Raw genomic sequence first — 16198 nt, 5'->3', positions numbered from 1 at the left:
AATACTGGTTATGGAATTGGCCTGTGTTCAAATTCCAGCTACACATTTATTTGTGTGGGCAAGTCACAGTTTTTCTGAGTCTGAGTGTCCTACAATCTGTGAAAGAGAGAATACGTGTACTACCTGACTCATTGCATTTAGCCCAGAAGGGTTTAACCTTAAGGCTTTATGTGTTTGAGTTATCTTTGCAAGCAGGTGAGTCCGGTCTCTAGACTGCACACCCACAGGCCAAAGACAGAATTCAGTACAGGCTGGACTGATTGAGACAGAAGCCCAGGCTGAGGCTGACGTTAATCTACTTGTCCCTTTCCATCCTCCCTGACTGCCTCAGACTTGTAGGATCTCCCCAGGGACAAAGATTCCTCAGCCTGAATCACTTCCCTGTTTTGTGGCGTCATGGCCCTGCTGAAGACAGTCTTCCATCTTCCTGCAATCACTCCTGCTCCATCCTGTCCTCCCTGCCCAAGAGGCCCAGGGGCAGAAGGGAGCCTCTGCCATCTCCCCTGTAATTAGCATCTGGCCTGGGCCAGGGAGACTCATCCCTGGAAGAGCATGACTGTTTGGCCTTTCCTAGGGGCCATTTTGGAAAACTGGCCTTGTTTAACAACGACCACACCCTCAGCCATCTATGTGTGAGCACCCAAACTTGGCCTGGCCCTAGCTGCCACAGCCACCCTTACAGTTTCTGTCACCATTTCCAGATACTGTAGAGTTTGGGACTTGAGCAGCAGGGAAGACCTTTTTTTACCCATCTTCCCTCAAACTCACTCAGGCCAGACATCCTTGAGGAACAAAATTTTCTGGTATAAGGAAGGATCCAGGACCATTTTAGGGGCTTCATACTGCCTCAGAAACCCACTTTTGTTTAGCAGCCTTTTCCTTGATTTCTGGATCCTCTATGGTTTACGCTACAGTCCCTTCCCTTCTTAGTATAAGTCGCTGTTCTGATCACCAGTTGGGTCACAGGAAAGCATCTTTGAATGAGTGTTCCTTCAGTCTGGGCGATTCCATTGTTTAAGCAAGAACCAACTAATAAATACTCTTTCTGAAAGCAACATCATCCTCTCTCTTTGCCTCTTTATGTCTTTCTCTTTGTTTCTCTCACTAAACAAATGTTTGTTACCTCCCACTGACTAATCTTTATAACAAATAAGAAGGAGGGATAGTTTGATGAAAGTTACCAGCATGTGGGAAAAAATATGATTTTATGTTTAGAGCTCCATATTCATAATCTTAAATAACTGCAAAGAAGGTAGGAGATATCATTTCCCTTCTTTGAAATCCAGCATTCAACTTAGATTTCTTGTATTATTGTTCTTTCCATTTATGTGGTTGTGTTCTCCGTCTCTTTTATATAGGTACACACACACACACACACACACACACACACGTATATCTTTTGTTTCCCCAGTTCTGTTTGCTTCCCTTTTTATCAATTCACATAAGTCTTCCCATATTTTTCTGTAGTCAGCATTTTCTTTTTTTTAACCACACAGTAATATTCCATTACATTCATTTAATCATTCCCCAGTCTGTGGGTATTTACTTTGTTTCCAGTCCTGGGCTGCTACAAGTAATGTACAGCATCATTTCTTAATATTGACTCAACAATTAACCTATTCATTATCTTTCCATTCCTATTGTCATCACTTCATCTCAAGCTCTGATTATCTTTCACTGAACTATTGCAACTTCCTTCTACATAATCTTCATTACTCCAGTCTCTAGTCTTCACTCTTGCCTGCACATTGCTGGCAGATCCACCTTTCTAATGTACAGCTATGGTCATGTTTCCTTGTTCACAATAACAAATCTCAGTAGTTTTCCATTGCCATGATAAAGCCTGGACTCCTCAGAATGACATTGAAGGCCTTCAGCCTTAACTCCCACACTATTTTCTCTATGGTACCTTCCAGTCTTGAGTAGATAGGTGGCTCAGTAGATAAAGCTCAGGGCCTGGAATTCAGAAAATAGGAGTCTAAATCTGGCCTCAGACACTTACCATCTGGGTGATCCTGGGAGTGTGATTTAAACCTGTTTGCCTTACTCTATTGGAGAAGGAAATGGCAAACCACTCCAGTATCTTTGCCAGGAAAACCCAGCATTGATGTGCTGGGTATCAAAGAGTTATTTGCAACTAAAAATCTCCCAATCTAGCCAGGTCAGTCTGCACACTGTGCATTTATTTTCCTGTTCTGTAGCTTTACTCACATAATTCTTTCCACTTGGGATGCCTTTTGTCACTATCCATACCTTCCCTGTCCTCCAAGGACCATAATGTCTGAGCATTATGACATTTAAGAATCAGAATCACACTCTGCCACATGCTACCCTGTGTTCTCAAATTCTATTTTATGGGAGTCTAGCTTTAATAAGACTGTTTTCTATGAGATCAGACACCATTTCTGCAATTCTAACCCTAATTGTTGGTCTTCAGCTGTGTATATCCCAAAGGCTATTTCTTAATATCAAGCCTGTCTTCCTGACACTCCACATTTTCTCTCCCATGAATCCAAGTGACTGGAACATCTCTCTTTGGAAATGGATAAGCTCTCCCTTCACCTGCCATTTCTGAAATAAACACATAGCTGCTGAGATTTCCTAAGAGTTTTGCCATATGGTTAAGCCACAGTCTTTGAAGAATATGCTACTAGGTCTGAAAAATCAAAATTCCCAGGCTACTTAAAGAGAAATGGAGAGTATAAATAGTATAAATGTTCCGTAGTTTATTACCAATGAAGAATTATGTACAAGATTATGGAAGATAGACATGGAACCTGGAATTTCTGGTTCTCATCTGCACATTGCTGGGGGAAGTCTTTATGTGTTTGGAACAAACGTCCCACCACTGGAAAAAAGAGGTCTTTTTTAAAAAGAGAGGATGATGGAGTTCATTGAATTTATTCCTCATCATCCTTCACAGATTCATTCCCTAATTTGACTCGGCTACCATTCCCAGGTCCTTGTTGCTCTAGTCCATCTCCTGCTTTCTTCCTCTTTGCTGAAGGATTAGGGAGTTGGAGACCATCACATGTACCACTAGGCCCAAGGTCTCTGGGGATTGTTACCCTTTCTCAGTATTACATACCCCTAATTGAATTAGCTCTTGGATGTAAGGATTTCTAGTTTTGGACTTGGAAAACAGATGGATAATTTATGTCTTTTTTCCCCCAAAAATAATTTCAGTTTTATTGAGTCTATCATTTATCTGGTTTAAGAGATATTATTAGACTCTTCTTTAGCAACTTTTTTGTTTGTTTATTAAAGCTTTTTATTTTAAAAACATGTGCATGGATAATTTTTCAACATTGCCTCTTGCAAAACCTTGTGTTCCAAATTTCCCCTCCTTAACCCCACTTCCTCCCCAGATGGCAAATAGTCTAATATATGTTAAACATACATATTTATACAATTAACTTGTTCACAAGAAAATTCAGATCAAAAAGGAAAAATAGAAAAAAAATGCAAGCAAAAAAAAAAGTGCAAATGTTTAGCAACTTCTTGAATGACTTCATGAATGTCTTATTAATCTGGAAGCTATATTAGCCAAATAAAGAATTGGTATGGATAAACTGTCAGTCAATAAATACTTAAAAGTGGGTACTATGTGCCAAGCATTGTAATAAGCACTGGAGATGCAAAAAGAAGAAAGGACATTGGAGAGAGAACAAACGAATACAAACAAAACGAGTTATATATGAGATAAATAGGAAATAACAAAGGGAAGCCCTAGAATTTAAGAGAGCTTGATTAAGAAAGGCTTCCTGTAGAAGATGGGATTTTCTTTGAGACTTAAAGGAAGCCAAAGTTCCCAGGAGATGAGATAAGAAGAGCATTTCAAGCATGAGGAACAGCCAGAGAAAATGCCCAGAGTTAAGAGGTGATACAGCAAGGAGTTCCCTGTCACTTAATCAAAAAGAACATCAGTTTCAAATCAATCATCTCAAAAATAACATTTTGTAATAGCAGACACTTTAATAGCCTGAAAAAAAAATCTTTTAATTAGGAGTAAATCATTGATACTCTTTGTTAGATAGATCATAAGTGATCCTAAGACAGATCACAAGTTTATTATTTTTTCTGTGAGGCAAATGGAATAAAGTGACATTCCCAGGGATACCCAGCTAGTAAGTGTTAAATATCTGAGGATGGATTTGAAATCCCGGTCCTGACTCCAGGGTTGACACTCTATTACTGCACCATATTTTTGATGAGTTGATCATCCTTCATCTGACAGCCCTGGCCAATCTTATGGGTAGTGTGCAGTAGTAATAGTGGGTAGTCCTGACCAACCTAGGCCACGAAGAATTTCACAAAGAAAGGATGACAAGCTCCAATATAGAATGGTTATATGAATCCCAGATAATGCAGGATTTGGTGTTTTGGCAGAGGGATATCTTAGTGTGCCAGGGCTGTTTGTCTACCAGTATAGGGATCTTAGCTAGTTTTTTTTTTCCTTCTGAAGCTTTGAGAGGTTCAGTGAATTCAGGTTAAACAAGAAATGCTCAGGAATAGAACAAGCTAAGTGGGGTGTTCCAGAAACACTAGCACCTCTGGTATGAGGGCTTGCTGAATCCTTGCAGGGATGCTCACCCACCTTTGGTATCCCATCTGTCATTCAGCTCTCACCTATAGCTCCAAGAAGCCGTAGCACAAAACCACATTTGCAGATGGACAAAACCAGGGTGAAGATAATCTGTGGACCTCCTACATGTTTGTGGGTTAGATGTGAATGATGTGAAGTCTTCCTCTGGCAATAGGCAGATGAATAATTTCTTCCAATGACCAGGAAGGCAGCTGGAGCAGGCACTGTGGAAAGCTTAGAGCTTGGTCAAACATCACAGACCCCAAGATTATCCACTACATCCCAAGTCATCAGTAATCATCCTGACTTTTGTCTTGCTATTAGACTTTGATAAATCTGGAAGAGAAAATGAGGCTGGAAACTTTGTGCAACTCTCTCACTTAAATCCAATTCATGCAAGAGTCAAAATATCATCCCATTATGTCATTGGTTCTCTTCTAAAACGAAGGACAACAATTAACTATGTAAAAATGATATGATTTAAGTCTGACAGGGAATTTGATCTCTATTTAGTCCAAGTCTTATTTTTAGGGTTTTTTCCTTTCCTTTTTTTTTTTTTTTTTAGATGATTTTAATTGATCTTTTGTTTCTCTATCATTTACATTTATTTATATGCACCTCTATCCTCCCTGTCCCACAGTGCTGTCATTTATAAAGATTAAAGAAAATTAGTTCAGCAAAACTTATCAAGTAAATCAACACTTAACATAGTCTCACCCTATACTGCACAAAATGGAAAGGGAGGTGCCTTCTCAGATTTCTAATTAGGAGGCAAGCTTACTTAGAAAATTCAATGCTCAGTTTTAGTGTGTTTTCTTGATTGTTTTTAAAAATGCAATATTATAATGGTTGTGATTTATATTGCTAAGCATTGTTCTAAGTGATGGAGATTCAAATAGAAAAAAACAAAACAGTGTCTCATCTAAAATAGTTCATTCTCTTATTAAGGATGATAACATAGTAGAAGTTTAACTGCAAGATGGTTGGAAGAACTGAGAATTCTAAGGGTGCAGAAACAGGCCAATGGCAGAAACCAGGGGTCCTTAGGTTGTGTAAGTCCTATAATAGTTTGTGGGATATTTCAGAGCATAGAGGTAAGGTAAATTATCAAGCATTTCATTTCACCAAAAAAAAATTAGAATTGGTGACTTGCATCATATCCAAGCTGGGAAAGCAATCAATATTCCATTTTATATGTGTGCCACATTTTGCTTAGTCATTCCACAGTCAATGTGATACTTTCATTTTTTCCAGAAAAGGGAAAATGATTGGTCATGTAGCAGAACCGGGATATAAACAGTAAATTCTGGCTGAAAATGGAATTCCTTCCACTATAGCACATTTAGCCAATTTTTGACAGGTTTGACTAGTATTTCAATCAAAAATTTATTAAATGCCTACTGTGTGCTAGGCACACAAAAATAGGCAAAAAGCAGTCCCTTCAAGGAGCTTATAATTATAATCATAAATGCTTCTGATCAAATGAGATAATAATAAATATGAAAACTGCTTCACAAATCTTAGTGTTACATTCATTTTGGCTATTGTTATTGCTGCTTACTAATGCTATATTATGATGGTTTTGTCTTGTTTTGTTTTTATTTTGATAATTCACCAATTGGTAATTCAACTAATGAATCGAAAAGGGGTTTTCAACCAACATGGATTGAGAGATTGGCTGAGAGAGGAGGAGCATGGGAAGGAAAGACAGGCTTAAAGCACGTTTCCCTCAGGGTCCCATGATAAATATACTCTTAGAGGCAGCTAGGTGGTGCTGGTGGGCTGTGTGACTCTGGGCTATGAAATCTCTGCCTCAGTTTCTTTACTTGTAAAATGAGGATAATAATAGCATCTACCTCCCAGGGTTGTAAGGATCAAGTGAGATAGTAATTGTAAAGCACTGAGCACAGGGCCTGGCACATAATAAGTACTAAATAAATATTATTAGTATATTCAGACTAATAATAATACTTCACACTACTAATTTTCAAAATTGTGCTTTATTATTCTCAAAATGTTTTCACAGACATAATCTTGTTTGATTCTCATAACCTGCTGACACTGCTTCTGACACATACTGCATGTGTGATCCTGGGCAAATCATTTAACCTCTCAGACCTCAGGCAACTTTCTGAGACCATAAAATACAAACAGATGCTAATCTGTTTTAGTACAGGGAGTTTCTTCTCTGATAGTTCCTTAAAATGGCAAAAAACACAGCCAAAGACAAAATGAAACAAAACATTTTCGTGCAGTTGTTAGAGTAAATATTGTCAAGTCTATTTTACAGCTAAAGAAACTGAGACCCAGGGGCAGCTGGGTGGATAGAGCATCAGCCCTGAAGTCTTCAGGATCTGAGTTCAAATCTACTGTCACATACTTAACACTTCCCACCTGTGTAACTCTGGGCAAATCATTTAACTCCAATTGCCTAAGGGGGAAAAATACCCAGAACCTTGTTCGTAGCAGCTCTTTTTGGAAAATGAGTAGATCCCTATCATTGGAGAATGGCTGAATAAGTTATGGTATTTGAAAATAATGGAATATTCTATAAAAAATGAAAAACAAGCTGATTTTAGAAAGACCTGAAAATATTTGCATGAAGTACCAGGAATACATTGTATGCAGAACAGCAAAATTGTGGGGTGATTAGCTATTAAAAATTCGGTTCTTCTCAGCTGTCAGTAATCCAAGACAACCCCAATAAACTTTGGATAGAAAATGCTATTTACATCCAGAAAAAGAACCTACAGAGACTAAATTTAAATCAATGTGTTCTATGTTCACTTTTTTCTTTTTTTTTCCTCTCATGGTTGTTCCCTTTTGTTCTGATTTTTCTCTTCCAACATGATTGATAAAGAATTGTGTATTTTCAAAATTAGTGTACATATATTACCAGGAACAAGAAAAAAGAAACTTTCTAGAGATATTAAGTGAACTATACTGACTGCCTAGTAGTATGATAGAAACTAGAATATAGGCCTCATTGCTTCCTGGCCAACATTCTTTCTTCTCCCCCTTTTATTTTTTCCAATTACACATAGATAGTCTTCAACATTTTTATAAAATATTGAATTCCATTTTTTTTCTCCCTCCTTCCCTTCCTTTCTTCCCCTTCCCCAAGACAGCAAGCAATCTGATATAGGTTATACATGTACAATCACATTTCCTCATTACTCATGTTGTGAAAGAAGAATCAGAACAAAAGGAAAAACCACAAGAAAGGAAAAACAAAGTGAAAGTAGTATACTTCAATCTATTCAAAGTTTATTGTAATTTCTATGGATGTGGATGGCATTTTCCATTATGAGTCTTGAAATTGTCTTAGATCATTATATTTCTGAGAAGAGGTAAGTCTAACAAAGTTGATCATTGTACAACGATACTATTACTGTACACAATGTTTTCCTGGTTCTGCTCACTTCATTCAGCATCAATTCATGAAAGTCTTTGCAAATTTTTCTGAAATCCACGTGCATCATTTCTTTTAGAGCAACAATATTCTGTTACATTCATATGCCACAATTTCATTAGACATTCCCCAATTAATTGACCTTCCCTTAGTTTAAAATCTTTGAGAGCACAGCAAGAGTTGCTACATTTTTGCACATGTGAGTCCTTTTCTCTTTTTTATAATATTTTTGGAATATAGACCTAGAAGAGGGTCTATCAAAGGGTATGATCAAAGGATATTCACAGTTTAGAGCCCTATGGACATAGTTCCAAACTGGTCTCCAGAATGGTTGGATCAGTTCACAACTCCACCACTAATGCATTAATGTTCCAATTTCTCCACACATCTCCAACATTTATAATTTTCCTTTTCTGTCATATTAGCCAATCTGATAGGTAAGAGGTAGTACCTCAGAGTTGTTTTAATTTGTATTTCTCTAATCAATAGTGGCTTAGAGCATTTTTTCATATGACTATAGATAACTTTAATTTCTTCATCTGAAAACTATCTGGCCAACATTCTTGCCATGCTACCATATTGTTTTGCTCCATGGTCCCCCAGGACTCCTATCATTTACTCTCAGTATCATACAAGCTGTCTTGCAATTTCTTTCTCCAGATTCTCAAGGCCTAAGCTCTTTTTTTCACCTAATATTGCCCAAATCCCCTATCTCCAAACCCAAAATTCCTCACTAGAATTTGTTTGATGACTTCTCTTGTCAAATTGAAATTCAACTCTCTTGTGAGTACCAATGTAAACAAAAAATCAAAATTTGTGGAAAAACCATTATCTTTCCTATTTTTCACAGAGCCAAGGCAGAAACATAGTGTCTAGTACACATCCATCCCAGAGGAGGATGATCTAGATGAATTAGGGGAACTAGAGAGTTTAGCAAATTGGCAAAGCAGGCTGATTTACAGAAAGAAATACATCCTTTCCACTGATAACCTGCAGTGTTCACACTGCAGTAACTAATGGCACCATTGTCCATATAGGTCTTGACCCAACTAAGGAAACAGTTATCACTATGTTAAAACAAGGCAAAAATCACAAAAACATTTTTGAACATAGAACCAAATCTTGACTTGTAAAAAAGGGCAACTCTAAAGAAGAAACCAATGAAAAGATGCAAGAATAAAATGGTCCACTATTGTTGTTACTTGCCCTTTGTTCTCAGAGAAAATCACAATATCAGGGAGATGGTGCCATGACATGCAAGTGAATTGGATTTAAATGAGAATGGGCTGTACAAAATCACCAGCTGTAAAGGGCTGAAACTCTGAGTTGATGCACTGAAGTCGGACAACTGAGCACTTAAGGCTAATTACTGATTGGACAATACTCTATTAGAATATTCTTGGAAAATGGCTCTTCCCATTATCCTGTGCTGGCCCAATTGTTTGGTGTATACAGAGAATTGTGAGAGGGATTAGGGGGTGGAGTAAGACAAGCCAGAGTCACTTCTGGGTGGGAGATGGAGAGGTGAGGTGGAGGAGATCCTGAGTGTCCATTCCCTTCACTTTTACCTCTAAAAACCAAGAATAAAGGACTTTTGCTTATCCTGACTCCAGTTGATTCTTAAGGAATCCAGGGTGTTAACTTAGTCTTTATAACTAGCCTTACTTTCTCCTCCAAAGCCATCTGACTCCAATGGCAAGATATAGTTCAGGACAATGGAAGATGGCGCTAAATGCAGTGGAAGATCTTGGTCTTTTTAACCTAAAATCTTTAACAGAGTTTCAGTTTGACGAAAGCAACACTCATTCAATGATTAAAGGCTAGGTAAGAAGAACTGAGGTAAAGAATGGCCTCTTTTAGCTAGTCAAAATAAATCAGGGAGAAAAAGACCCTCAGAGTTTCTGGCCAAAACAGGATAATTGCTATTTAAATTCACTCTGAGTCAATCATAGTCCAAATAGTGATCAACTGGAGTTTTGCCTGAGACTTACTGTGGTTCAATCAATGAGAGGGAGAGTGATTTGGGTTTAAGGCATGATTCTTTTTTTTTTTTTTAATTTATAATTTTTTTCCCCACAGTATATATGCATGAGTAATTTTTTTTATAATATTATCCCTTGTATTCATTTTTCCAAATTATCCCTCCCTCCCTCTAGTCCCTCCCCCTGATGACAGGCAATCCCATACATTTTACATGTGTTACAGAATAACCTAGATACAATACATGTGTGTAAATACCATTTTCTTGTTGCACATTAAGTATTAGATTCTGGAGGTATAAGTAACCTGGGTAGATAGACAGTAGTGCTAACAATTTACATTCACTTCCCAGTGTTCCTTCTCTGGGTGTAGTTGTTTCTGTCCATCATTGATCAACTGGAAGTGAGTTGGCTCTTCTTTATGTTGAAGATTTCCACTTCCATCAGAACTGATCCTCATACAGTATTGTTGTTAAAGTGCATAATGATCTCCTGGTCCTGTTACTTTCACACAGCATCAGTTGATGTAAGTCTCTCCAAGCCTCTCTGTATTCCTCCTGCTGGTCATATCTTACAGAACAATAATATTCCATAACCTTCATATACCATAATTTACCCAACCATTCTCCAATTGATGGACATCCATTCATCTTCCAGTTTCTAGCCACTATGAAAAGAGCTGCCACAAACATTTTGGCACACACAGGTCTAAGGCATGATTCTTAAGAAAGAAATCTAGCTGGAGAGAATGAAAGGAAGGAAGGAAGGAAAAAAAGGAAGAAAGAAAGAAGAGGAGGAAGAAAGAAGAGGAGGAAGAAAGAAAGAGAAAGAAAAAAAGTGCTAATTGACCAATTCAAATTAATCCCCAGTGGGGTAGCTTTGTTAACAGAGGTTGTTATTTCTCTTTCATTCTGGAAGAGGTCCATGACATTAGGGAGGTACTGCCATGACATGAAAGTGAATTTGGATTTAAGGGAAGGAGGGCTGTGCAAGGTCACCTGCCTCACTTCCCCTTCCAGACCATCTGGGTAGAGTGGCAAGATATAGATCATTTTAATTAAGATGGCTCTCTATGCAGTTATAACTAAACTGCTAAAACTAAGAAGAATGGTACATGTACGTTCAGTCTTTGTATATTCAAAGCCTTGCGTGTACAAGGAAGACCTTAGCAAAATGTATTCAGGTCAGCAGAATTTCTCTTTTTTCTCTTGATTTGTTATTGACAAGGGGATCCCTAAATCCTTTTATGATCATGGCTTATGATTTCCTGGATTTAAAAGAAAAAAATGAGTTTTCTCAAATTCCAAATGAAATGTTTGTTTTGAAGTTAAAATCCCATCTGAAAAAAAAACAAAACCAAAACCAAAAACAACTAAAAAACAAAAACAAAAAAAAACCCATTTTTCCTCTTACTCACTACTTCCTGAATTCAGGTTCCAATTTCCTCTTCTCCCCCAGACCAGATAAGTCTGCACCCCTTCCCCTTTTCACCACCATTTTAAGCCCCATTTTCCCAAAAGATCTGCTTTGTCCAGGCAGGCTTTGACTTGCTCTGCCACTCCCTCCCCTAAGAACCCTTCTGATTACCCACTCCCCTCTCATCCTGCCTGCGTCAGTCAGTCAGAGCCACCCACAGGGGAAGGTCCTCTCCCCCCAGTTTATACTTCACACCCAAGGTGAAACAGAAGCCTGTTGCCCAACCCTGGAGGTGAGGCAGGAGGTAGTAGAGGGGACCTGTCATCTAAACAGCCTCCACAGGCCCTAATTGCCCCAAGGATCCTAATTCCCAGCTAGGAAATCACTTGGCCCCTGACTGCTATTAAACATCTCCCCTTTGTTTTCTGACATGGAACTATAGAGACCAAGACTCTAGCACTGACCCTCAATAGACCTCTGTTTCCTCACATTTGAAAAAAGGACACCAGATATTGTCTAGAGGAACCAAGAATCTGAGATGCAATATAAAATAATAAGGGAAGGAATGCTGGATTTAACAGTTAAAGGACCTAGATTAACACCTTGGCTATCAGCAGCAGGATACTTTTGGCTGGAGACTTTGTTCCTCTGGACCTCAGTTTCCTTGTAAGGTAGTTAGATTAGCTTATTTAGATTAAATTTTCAGAATTAAATCTCTGATCTTTTGTCTGTGCCCTTCAAGGTCAGCATTTCCTGGAATCACTTACCCCTATCCTGATAATGTCTGGGCTATATTTGTGTGTGTGTGTGTGTGTGTGTGTGTGTGTGTGTGTGTGTACCTTAGAAATATTTCATTCTCAGAGAATCCCTGAGAGGGTTATTTTCTTTGAGAGAAAATCAAGGAAGGAGGAGACGATGATCTCTACCAGTGTTTGTAGAAGAGATTCCAGTGCACTAAGTGGTGATAACATGGGAAGAAGCATGATCTTTAGGAGGAAGGATAGCCAAGGATTTGGGGACCCAAGAGTCGATTGAAAATAAGATGGCAAAATATGAGGATCAAAGTATCTCTTCTCTGTCTAGAACTGACCTCTTTGTATTTGTCAACTATCCCTCTTCCTGAAGACAATCTATGACTCTGGTCATTGAATGAAAACCAAAAACCTCTTTTTCCTCATTCCTTATCCTATTTCAGCCTTTTTCTCCATAACTCCTCCTTACTTTGGATCTACTCTATTCCCTCCAGCTTTGGTTTTAGGCCTCCTTACTTGTTGAATAGAAACTCTAAAAACTTCCTATTCACTTATTCAATATTTAATAATGTTAGATACCTACCATGTACCAGACATTATGCTAGGTGCTGGAATTGCTGAAGTAGAAAGCAAGGAAGCAAGGAAGTAAAGAAGGAAGGAAGAGAAAGGGAGGTGGGAAGGGAGAAAACAAGGACGGGAGGGAAGGAAGAGAGGAAAAAAAAGAGAAAGAAAAATTAAGGAAGGGGAAAAAAGTAACAAAAAAGGAAGGAAAAAAAGAAAGAATTTAAAGAAGAAATAGAAAGGAAGAAAGAAGAAAAATGAAGAACAAGAATGAAGAGAGAGAAAGAAAAAGGAAGGGGAAATGAAGGAAGAAAAAATGAAAAAAGAAAAAGGGTGAAAAAAATTTTAAAAAGAGGAAGAGAAGAAGGTAGAAAAGAAGGAAAAAGAGAGAAAAAGGAAGAAAGGGGAAAAAAGAACAAAAGAAAATTGTTCCTTTCAGAGAGTTATATTTTGTTTAGGGAAGGGGGTGATGATATGAGAACAAATAAATAAATACAAAATATATACAGAGCAGATAAAAAGTATTTTCAGGATGGGAGGGTATTGCCCATGGAGAGATGAGGAGATTAGAATAGGTCTCTTATAGGAGAGAATATTAGAGCTGAACCTTGAAGGAAACCAGAGATTCTTAGAAGTACAAATGAGAAATAGTATATTCCAGATTGTGGCGACAACCTGGGCAAAAATACGAACAGGGAAGATGGAACATCAGGTTTGGGGAACAGTGAATGAACCAATTTGTGAAGGGCTTTAAATAACAAAAGAGAATTTATATTTTATCCTAACAGTATCTGGGAGCCCCAGATTATATGTACACACATGTGAATGTCTCTACATGTGCATTACCCCCAGTAATGTAAGTGTGAGAGCAGGAATTGTTCATTTTTGTCTTTGTATTTCCTCCAATGTCCAGGAAATAGTACACATTTAAAAGACGCTTAGTGAAATAGATGGAGTTGGATGGAGTTTAGAATATGTTTGTATGCTCAGAATGTACATGTGGGGTTTGGTGTTGGTACATATGAATGTGCAGGTATGTATGTGTGTGCTTGTGTATTGATATAAGAACGTGATATGTGTGATCACACCATATGTTTTCTGGGGAGAGAGCTGCTCCTCCTGACACTGCCCCCTCCTAACAGAGCGATATTCAGATAATCTCTAGGTCAGGGGAAGGGGAAGACATTCTAGCATCAGTTTCCCTTTTCTACCCTTTCCAAGTCTGCTTTTGGCCGGACGTAGTGTGATATCTCTCTCTCAACACCAGCCTCTCCAGGTCCTGAGTCTCTCTACAGAAGATCTGTACCTGTTTGAAAGTGCAAAGGTATTCTGAGGGCAGATGAGGCTGGATGAGGTCATTGCAGAAGGGAAAGAGGAGTAACATTGAGAATTGAGGTAGCAAGGTATAATGGGGAAAAAATGCTGGACTAGGAGTTACCTGCATTCTAGCCCTGCTCTGCCTCTTAGCTGTGTGACATGGAAGAAGTCCCAGCATCTGCTTAGGCTTCAATGTGCAAGGATGTGCAAGAATATTTGTGGCAGCCCTCTTTGTACTGGCAAGAAACTGGAAACTGAGTGGATGTCCATCAATTGGAGGATGGCTGAATAAATTGTGGTATATGAATGTTATGGAATATTATTGTTCTGTAAGAAATGACCAACAGGATGATTTCAGAAAGGTCTGGAGAGACTTACATGAACTGATGCTGAGTGAAGTGAGTAGAACCAAGACAACATTGTACACAGCCACAATTATGTTATGATCAACTGTGATGGTCTTTTCAACTATAGATGAGTCAGAGCAATTCCAATAGATTTGAGCTGGAAAATGCCCTCAGCATCCAGAGAGAACTATGGAGACTGAATGTGGATCACAACATAGTATTCCACCTTTTTTGTTATTTGATTTTTTCTTTCTTTCTTTTTTTTTTTTTTCCTTTTTGAACTGATGTTTCTTGTGCAGCATAATAAATGTGGAAATATGTTTAGAAGAATTGCACATATTTAGCATATTTTGGATTGCTTGCTATTTAGGGGAGAGGGGAAGGGAGGGAGAAAAACTTGGAACATAGGATTTTGCAAGGATGAATGTTGAAAACTATTTTTGCATGTATTTTGAAAATAAAAAAAAATCTTTTATTTAAAAATAAAACAATTCATACTCTATGACTTTTAAAGCATCTTTCATATATGAAATACAATGATTCTATGAATTTTGATTAGCCTCTAAGGCAGACAACCTGGATAAGAGAGGGGTAGTGAGTAAGGGAATAAGACAAGATATCAGGGAAAGGAATTTTGACAGAAGAAAGACAAAGTGACAGACTCCCAGGCTTAGGATAAGAAGTCATTTACTCCCATGTGGCACAGGACCTCCAGCTTTTCTCCCTGCTCTTTTTTTTTGTTGTTCTTTTTCCGAAATAATCAGGATTGAATTACTTGCCCAGGATCATACAGTTAATAAGTGTCTGAAATTCTGACCTCTCTCAATGTACTACCTAACTACCCCTCTTTCCTTCCTTTTTTTATGAGCTCCTAAAAATCCTGGTTCTAGCCAGTTTGGGAGTAAAATACTTTGGGAGCAGACAAGTGCTGGGAGAACACAGTAGTAGATAATTCTGGGAAATTTAGGGGTTGTTTTGTTTTGTTTTGTTTTTTAAGCCTCAGGTCTACCATAAATCAGTTGTGAAGTAGCTGCTTATTGTCTTGACACTTTATTTTCCTTATTTGAAAAATCAGGGGTTTGAACTAGATTCTAACTATACAATACATAGCCAGTATATCAAACACAGTCCACCTGACAATGGGATATAAATCTGATATTTTTAGGAATTCAAACAACCCCCCCAAAAAAAACCCCAAAACCCAACCCCAAACAACAACCAAAAAACTACCCAAAATAGCAAGAAGCACGAATAAGACAATATATCTATTAGAAGGAGTGGATGAATTAGCAATTATAACTATAGGAAACTATACATTTTTTAAAATCACATATATATGGATTTCTGACCACATAAAGGCAAAGTATTAAGAAAATGTAGGTGTCTTTGACCCACTTGACCTCCAGGATCCCATTCAACTTGAAAGAACTATTTTTCCATATTTCTTGGTTCCGCACTTTTTTCATTTTATGATACTAAGTCCTATATATTCTGTCCTAACTAGCATTCTTAATTTTGAGTCATTGACTCATACCTGTCAATGAGAGGCGGGCAATGCTGGTAATCTCTGTGATTCATGATGACAACCTTTGGTGGGGTAAGGGTAGGAAGTGTGGAGGGAAGGGGAGAACTGGTTTGTCTTCAGGAGAGCTGGTCCCCTAAGGCCAGAAGAGATTTTTGACTTCAGAAAAAGTAATATGTCTGAGAGAGCTCTTTTTTTTTTTTTTTCTTTTTTTGGTTGTTATTTTAGTTTATTTTAGATGATTCTGTCTGTAAACCCATATGAATAGGTGTCAGTTTGAATGTGTTTGAGTTTATGTGACAGTCGA

Source organism: Sminthopsis crassicaudata, chromosome 1 (assembly GCF_048593235.1).
Source record: "Sminthopsis crassicaudata isolate SCR6 chromosome 1, ASM4859323v1, whole genome shotgun sequence".
Taxonomy (NCBI): Eukaryota; Metazoa; Chordata; class Mammalia; order Dasyuromorphia; family Dasyuridae; genus Sminthopsis; species Sminthopsis crassicaudata.
The sequence above is the reverse complement of the archived record's forward strand: the minus strand, read 5'-3'. Positions refer to the sequence as shown.